This window comes from Terrapene carolina, unplaced genomic scaffold, assembly GCF_002925995.2.
Source record: "Terrapene carolina triunguis isolate 2854851 unplaced genomic scaffold, T_m_triunguis-2.0 Scaffold67, whole genome shotgun sequence".
Taxonomy (NCBI): Eukaryota; Metazoa; Chordata; order Testudines; family Emydidae; genus Terrapene; species Terrapene triunguis.
In genome coordinates this window covers 14,274,962-14,283,934 of record NW_020664418.1, presented here as the reverse complement: position 1 = coordinate 14,283,934, position 8,973 = coordinate 14,274,962, and positions in this window count along the sequence as shown.

Genomic DNA, 8,973 nt, shown 5'->3' with positions numbered 1-8,973 from the left:
TGTCCCTTTGAAAAACTGCCAACTCTCCTCAGTCATTTTTCCCCTCAGTCTTGATTCCCATGGGACCTTACCTATCAGCTCTCTGAGCTTACCAAAATCCGCCTTCCTGAAATCCATTGTCTCTATTTTGCTGTAGTCCCTTCTACCCTTCCTTTGAATTGTGAACTCTATGATTTCATGATCACTTTCACCCAAGCTACCTTCCACTTTCAAATTCTCAACGAGTTCCTCCCTATTTGTTAAAATCAAATCTAGAACAGCTTCCCCCCTGGTAGCTTTTTCAACCTTCCAAAATAAAAAGTTGACTGCAATGCAGTCCAAGAACTTATTAGATAGTCTGTGCCCCACTGTGTTAATTTCCCAACATATATCTGGATAGTTGAAGTCCCCCATCACCACCAGATCTTGGGCTTTGGATGATTTTGTTAGTTGTTTAAAAAAAGCCACATCCACCTCTTCCACCTGCTTAGGTTGCTGGTAGTGGACCCCTAGGATGACATCACCCTTGTTTTTTACCCCTTTTAGCCTAACCCAGAGACTCTCAACACTTCCGTCTCCTATGTCCGTCTCCACCTCAGTCCAAGTGTGTACATTTTTAATATACAAGGCAACACCTCCTCCCTTTTCCCCCTGTCTATCCTTCCTGAGCAAGCTGTACCCATCCATACCAACATTCCAATCATGTGTATTATCCCACCAAGTTTCGGTGATGCCAACAATGTCATAGTTGTATTTCTTTATTAGCACTTCCAGTTCTTCCTGCTTGTTAGCCATACTTCTCGCATTTGTATATAGGCATCTAAGATACTGATTTGATCTTGCCTCCCAGTTTTGCCCTGACCCTCCTTTCTCTCTGCCATTATAGCCCACGCTCCCTCCTATTTCCGACCCATCTCCCAGGTCTCCATGTTCTCCACTTACCTGTGGGCTTTGCTCACCTGTCCCCGTCAAAGCTAGTTTAAAGTTGTGGACATCCTTCTGAATTTTGAGGCTAATGAGACGTTTACTCTCATAATAACTGTTGTGATTCTCTAATATAGCACCCTGTGTTAATATACCACTGTTCACCCAGAAGGATCCCACGGGAATTATACTGTTTGCACAAGCTAGAACTAAACATTATGTTAGTTTATGTGTCATTATATAATGCCTGCATCTGTAATTTTCACTCTGTGCATATGAAGAAGTGTTTTTTTACCCACGAAAGCTTATGCCTAAATAAATCTGTTAGTCTTTACGGTGTCACCGGACTCCTTGTTGTTTTTGTGGATACAGACTAACATGGCTGCCCCTGATACTAAACATTATGTTGATTCTGTAAAAGACAGTGCAGATGAACAGTAACTTTGGCCTTGGAAAGGAATTCTGGCTGTGTATCACGCCGCTTTCTGCCTACCTGGACCAGGAGACTCTGTGACAGGTGGGTTGCCATCTCTGGCTGACACTGCAGTCTCTTGCACTGCTGTGTCTGTCAATAGAAGAGAAGGGTTAAATTTCTGCATTAAAGGTCTCTGGTTGAACCGCCAGGGGAATGATGTGAATGATAGTGCTGAGGGGAAGGGAGTTTTCTGTACCCAAAGCAGCAGGTTCCAGTCCTCTTGTGACACTTCAATGAACCTGATTTCACTGAGTAACAAATACAGTCACACCTGGGTCACCAAAGAACTTTCTCAGTTACAGAGAACACCTGTGTGACCCAGAAAGGAGCGATTCTCTAAACAGAGGCAAAGCCACCCCAGCTCTCCTTCTCACTGTCACAGGTTGGGGCCAACAATCACAGCCCCCGACTCCCACACAGTGCGCAATGGGGTCTCAGCAGTGCAGGGGGTGGGGACTAGTTTGCAGCAAACACAGCTTGGAGGATTTAGAAATCTAGCGCATGCAGTGCCTGGGGAGGGAGAACCGCAGGGAGATGGAGACTCCAAGAGCCCTCCTCATTCAGGCAGTGCAGACCACAAGGCCTCTGGAAAAGTCGAATGCCAGGCACAAGCAGAACCTCAGTAATGGGAAGGAGGGGGCCGACCCACTGGAGGGAGTTGGCAAAGGGCAGGTATAGCCTATAGGTAGCGCCCTACCAAATTTACGGTCCATTCTGATCAATTTCATGGCCATAGGATTTGAAACTCAATTTCAGGTTTTCAGATGTTTACATCTGAAATGTCACAATGTTGTAGTGGGGGTTCTGCCCCAAAAGGGAGTTGCGGAGGAGTCGCAAAACTGTTGTAGCGGGGTTGTGGGATTGCCACCCTCACTTCTGCGCTGCCTTCCGAGCAACCGGGGTATGTGCCCGGAGGGGGGGTCTGATCTCCCCCGCGAGGGCGGCTGTGCAGGGGAAGTGCCAGTTCCGTCCCTCCCCAGCCCAGAGGGGACTAGCAGCTGGAGCCAGGGGCATGGTAGTAGCCTGCCCTTCCCCAGCCCTCCAATAGCTAGATTTCATGGGGGAAGTCTGATTTCATGGTCCATGACTTTTTCATGGCTGTGAATTTGGCCTACCTATGGGATGGTTTAGGTTAAGAAATAAGTAGAAAATAGGTCTGGGGCCTAAGTTAGCTTAAGTATAGAAGAGTTTAGAAAACTGAAGTTGTTAGTGTGAGGAAAGTTAGCCATAAGTTGGAGATCCTGTTATGGGAAAGTAAGAGTTAGCAAGGACATGGCCCGGGGTTATGCTACTGTTAGGTTTTGGTTATAACTGGCTTAAGCAGGGCTTTTAATGAGTGTTTTTGAGAATTGTGACTGTTTTATTAAAATGTTATCTATACTAATAGTATGGGAAGGATATTGGTGCAGATGTTAATGTAAACCACGTGTAATGTAAAGAGTCAATAAGGAGGCGATGGAAATATAATTAGTGTAAGGGGCAGTTGCACGTTCAATAGTATGAGAATGGCTTCTACTGGGAGTTGTTTTGTTAATTCGGTGAGCGCTCCAATTAACGCCCCAAGGGTACCGTTATGTCCCAGGGTTCTAAGGCTGTACTTCACGCTGTTGTCAGTGGACTGATCCCGCATTGATCCACAATACAACAGTTAGTGTTGACAGTGTAGGTGGTAATTGCGCACCTGTTTGCTTAACTAATCGTTTTATTTTTGAATGAAGTTTGGTTTTATCATTCATTGTGTCGCCTAAATACATTTTCTGTAACTGACCTAGTGGCTTGAACCTGGGTTTTGTTGCAGCCTTATCTGTAACAACTTACTATGAATTGGAAACATTTCAACATGAAGGTTCCAGAAGGTTACGCAGGAAAAGGGGTGAATCTGAGGAGTCGGTACCCCTGTTTCCTACTTACCTGAAGCAGGCCCAGACAGGGAAGGGCTGCAACACTCAGTTGCTGCTGTATCCTCCTTCCTCTGGTCTGTGGCTGTGGATAAGTGCAAAGGGGTGGGGGTCATTTCCTCCTTTCCTGGTCACTGATAGAAATCCCAGGGGGGTGAGGTAGACAATACATATGTGTGGGGAACTAATCACACTGCAGGGCACTTCTGGAGAGGGACTTCCACCAGTCACAGCCAAGAGCATTTATATTGCACACCCATTGCCAAGGCATTTGACAAACACCTCACCCCACGGGTAGGGAGCTGAGATAACATGGGCAGGGGCAATAGGGGCCAGGGAGAAATTTGGGGAGAATCTGCCCCAAATTCTTCCCTAACCAGCAGGATTCCATTAGAGATTTTAGCCCAAGAGGCCAGGACTTCCCCAGCTCTGCTTGTCCCCGCTTCTCTAGTTAATAACAGATCTCCCTCAGGAGACAAGGAGAGTGCAGACAAGGCCGGGATGGCAGTGCTGCATTGGGGTCCCACCAGAGAATTCCCTGCCAGTCCAGAAGGGCTAGAAATGTCTGGGGGTTTAAATAAAGCTAAAATGCTGCAAGGAAACTTGGAGAAAACAAACCTCCTCCATCAGGAGACCCTGACTCCCCAAGCACATGGAGATTCCATGCAGATTCCCAGTGGTCCCCTGCAGGTAGCTCTGGACAGGACAGCAATGTGGGGAGAGGAGGGTCCATTTCTGGGGAGAATTCCTACTCACCTCCAGACCGGAGCAGCAGTCGGCGGAGGTGGCCGTAAAGATCCATATCGGCTCCTAAGACAAGAACCAACATGAATGAGTCCCTGGGGCTTCCTTCCCATGACACAGACCCCACCATACTCACACATGGTTCTAGGTGGGCCAAGGGGACCCAGGCGTAGTTCTTTTGCTGCCTGCCTGGCTGGAGACAAGACTGCTATGAGGTGGTGAGACCTCAATATTGATGTAAAATTTTATTAATAGCATTATTATCACTTCTTTTTATAATGTTAGGTCATTACAAACATGTTTGTGCCTTTACTGAACATTCAAACATAGCTATAAGTATATTGTCACCAGGAGGCTTGAAAATAGAACAGTAGCCCAGTTTTAGTTAGCTAGGTTATAAAATGTTCACGCTAATCAAAGAAATTGCAGAAGTCTTCAGCTTTCTGTCATCCAGAAACATGCAAATGTCCGGAAAATAACATCTCCTTGACCACAAAACTGTTTATGTCCCCCAAGAGTGTCTGTACAAACTTTAAAAGGCAGCTGTGCTCATTTTAATCTGCTTTAACTTTTATACTAGTTTCTTTTTGTGCCATGTTTAAAATATGTGTTGATTATTGGCATTTGTGCTTTGCACAAAATATTTAAGAGAAGTTTAATTGCTATAACAAACCGCTTGTAACTCTAAGGAACTTGGGTCAAGAGTCAAACCAACCAAAAGAGTGTTTTATCTACACCAGAACACTTCTGTCTTCTATAAGCTGCCAGTTTATTATAGATCTAATCCTTTATCTCAATAAAACAAATGTTATAAAGAGAAATGTTTTAGGAAAGATCTGGCCCTGTAGGAGACGGTGAGGATGTTATTTATGTTGGATATTACAAAATGAATGTAGGGATGTGTTAGAACAATAAATCTAGGCTGTAAAGTGGGCTCTACCAGCCCCTCTTTGCAAGAAAACCCTCTGCTTGTGTCCTTAAAACTTTAGAGAAGAATGCGTGTAGTTGAGAAAAAGTTTTGTAGAAAACCTTAGTTGATTTCTAAAATATTGAAATGGCAAACTGTTTTGGAGGGCATATTTGCAAAGTATTTTAACTGAATGCAAAGTATCTAATGTGGTTTTCTAATATCATTACTACGTGTGGTAAAATGCAGTATGTACTAACATGAAATCTAATGACCTTGCTCAGCTGATTACCAATATAAGAAGACATTTAAGTCTAGACTATTTATTATATTAATGGGGAAGTAATTAGTTACTGGCAGAGCTCTAGCCACTCCTTCCCCCAACTCAGAAAGATAAGAAGAATCATCATCAACAATTGTTCTAGAGAATCAACAACTTCTTCAATCGTATTTAAGCTAAAGACTCGTTAAGAATGATTTAATTTTAAAAGACTGCTTCGAGAACTAAAAACCTGTACATAAACCACAGGTTTGGACTTTTTAAAAAGAGAATTTCATTTCCTGTTGAACCCTAATGAAACTGAAGAAATATCTCAGAAAATGAACTGAATAAGTTAAGAGTTAAAAGACTAAATTTGAAGATGTTCTGAGAATCTCTCCAACAAAAACAAAGGAAATATAACTGTCAAGAAAGACGTACAACCCTAACACATATACACATTAACAAACTACCTGTCCATAAGATGAAGAGGCTCCATGAATGTAGGGAGCCAATGAAAGGGTGAGAGAGGTGTGTTTTTCTAAAATTGCACGGAAATAGGGAAGAGACGAGTATAAAAACTCTAAGTGAGCACCCTGCACACGCTCTGCTACCCTGCTCAAACTCAACTCATCCTCTCCCTCTCTACAAGCAAGCTGACACAGACAGAAGAGAGAAGACTCGGGAAGAAACCAGCCCAAGGAAACCTCCCCAAAACTTCAGCATGTGTTGGAAAGAGAAGTAAACTAAAACCCTGCCAAGGGATTAGAGTTATAAACTCTTGCAACAGTTTTGTTGTGATATGGAAATGCTGTTGTAATTTAAGATGTTAACAGTTTCGCCTGTTAACCACTAAATGCTTAGACCATGCATTTGGGAAAGAGACAAGGGCTAATCATTGGGAAACGGAGAAATAGTGGGATTTAACTGAATTTAAGATTCTAAATATTTTGTTAATTGGCCAGTCTCCAGACAGCTCCTTAAATGGTTTATTCTAACTAAGTAATTTTACTACTTTCTTCTATTTCAGAGGATTGAGTTAAAATTGCTTACTTTGCCCATCTATATAAACAGTCTAGTTATTAATAGGATCCGTCTGCTCTTAAAATTATGTTGCCCATCCATAAACAGTCTTAGTATCTATGACTCACAATAATTTTGGGAAAGAAGACCTTGGTTTCAATTTACCAAAAGAAAAGTGCCCCATCAAAGGCAAGCCTGCTCACAAAGGTGTAATCTGTTAAAAGCTCTCCAGAGAGAAGCATACAGATGAGACTGGACAGAAATCAGCCTTTTATCATTTGTGTTCTGTCTTTTGTTGTTTTGTTTAGTGTTTTCTTTTCTTTAAATAGCCATGATTAATAACAGTGATTATTTTGCTTGGCTTTAATCACGGTGTCCCCTACGGTATGTAAAAGAGCCCCTGTGACTAAACTAGTGGAGTCACACCCTGAATTGTCAGAAAAAGAGAGAGTAAGAACTAGCCTAGCATTTCTTGTTTCTCTAAACTAAATATTTGTACTAAGTTTTGGGATAAAATTACTTGACATCCAACACAATTTAAAATGACCCCTTTCCACCCCACACCAAGTTCACGGCAGTATGGACTGGTTTAAATCAGAGCGAGTCAAATCAATGATTTTCGTTGTGATTTAAATCAGCAAGCATAGGAAATCTTGATTTAAATCAGTGATTTTAAACTTGTTTTCCATTTTTGCTTTTTAGATATTTACCTAAAGAAAGGCTGATTCTCAGAGCTTGGTATAATTTCGTACTTCTTTTTCCTAACCCTGACGATACACTAGGAAAGGTCCCTCACCCCTGTGCTGGGATGGTCGAGCCACAGAAGAATTTTGATGTCTCACATATAATCGCAGATGACAGTGAGGATGTGGATTCCTCCACGAGTTCTGTGTAAACAGATGCAATGCGCTCCAAAAAACGCTCCCAACTGTCTGAAAAGCAGAGCCCAGACAGCCGTGTGCTCCCTCCTCCAGCTCCCAGAGCACACTGAGCCACAGGCTGCCTGCCCCCTTTGTGACACAGGGCCACTGCTGACATCACAGAGGCAAGGTGGGCTGGGGCTGTCTGGCTAGGGCCCTTGGGGTTTGCATCCCCCAGATTGGATTAAGGGAGGATTGCTCTTGGCTTTTGTTGGGAATTTTAATCCAAGGGAGCCCCGGGGCCTCCCCACAAACCCTGTCTGTATAATGTGCCATGAGAAAAGGAGATTCGACCACAAGGTGCAAAATCATTCTGTGTCAGTCCACTCCAGTATCTTGCCTCTTGCAGCAGCAAAGGGGAAGGTGAAATGCCCACAATGCACCTGGCCAGCTTTGCTATTCTCTGACATATGGGTACAAAATTCCTTCCTCACCCCTCAGTGACCATGGAATCCCTGAAGCATGAGATTGGACTGGCCGTCTGTCTCAGCGTGAGGCGCTCCAATTGTTAGTCCAGCCACAGCTGCATCGGTGCCCTGGGCCGAGAGAATAAAAGGGCTGAGAAAATTCTTTCCTAAGGATACACACAGACACTAAATCCCATTCCTAAAGTCTGCAATAAAAGGCAGTCAGAGTGCAGGACCCGTGGGTATTTATTGAGTCCCAACAGCATGCTGGGGGCTGTACAACACAGGGGAGGGCACAGGCCTGACCCCAAAGAGCAGCGAATCTCTTGCTTGGTTTATTTGATTTCCCATTCTCCTGAGCAGGATCTTGTTTACGCAGGAACTTGAAGGAAGAGAGGGAAGTTTGGGGCAGGAGAAAGGGAGAAAAGGACACAAAGGGAATGGCTGGGAGAGTGGCGGGGGAATGAGCCCGGAGAGCTAGGTGGGGAAGAAGTTTGCAAAGACTCAACAAGGAGCTGCACTCGGGTGCTGACTGGAACTGAGCGAATCAGTGACTTTTCAGTTTGGGGGCCAGTTGGAGAAATACAAAAAAAATAAATATTGGTTCGGTGTGGCCTGAAACAAAATTGTTTTGGTTTTTCGTTTCAGGTTGTTTGTGGGTGTTTTTCAACCCTCCCCCCACTTTTTTTAAAGTTGCCTCAATTCCAAAATGAAAAGTGACAACATTTTGCTGTGGAATGGTCCAAACAGACTGGTTTGACTTTTAAAACAAAACATTCCCTTTTTGTGTGTGGCTGAAAGGATTTGCTGAATTCGCACCTGGTTTGGGTGGCCCTGAGAGATGCATTTTTGGGGAATTTGCTAGCTCTAGCATAGGACCTGCGAGGGAGCCAGGGGAGGGATCAGAATGGGCTGGTCTGACGGGTGAGATGATTTTACAGCGGGCTCTGAAGAGGAATGAGAGGAGATGTGGGGGGAGGGCAGAATTAATGGGATGGGTGATCAAGGCCTGGAGCAGGTGGGTTGGAGAGGATGAGGGGGATTGTAGAGACATGGTAAAGGAAGGTAGGGTTACCATATTTCAGCAAGCAAAAAAGAGGACGGGAGGAGCCCCGCCCTAGCCCCGCCCCTGTCCTGCCTAGCCCCGCCCCATCCTGCCCTAGCCCCGCCCCTGACCTTCCCACTTCCCCCCCTCAGAACCCCCAACCCTCCCCCCGCTCCTTGTCCCCTGACTGCCCCCTCCTGGGACCCCTGCCCCTAACTGCCCCCCAGGACTCCACCGCCTACCTAAGCCTCCCTGCCTCTTGTCCCCTGACTGCCCCAACCCTTATCCACACCCCCACCCCCAGACAGACCCCTGGGACTCCCACGTCCCATCCAACCACTCCCGACCCCCTGACAGCCCCCCCCCCCAGAACTCCCGACCCATCTAAACCC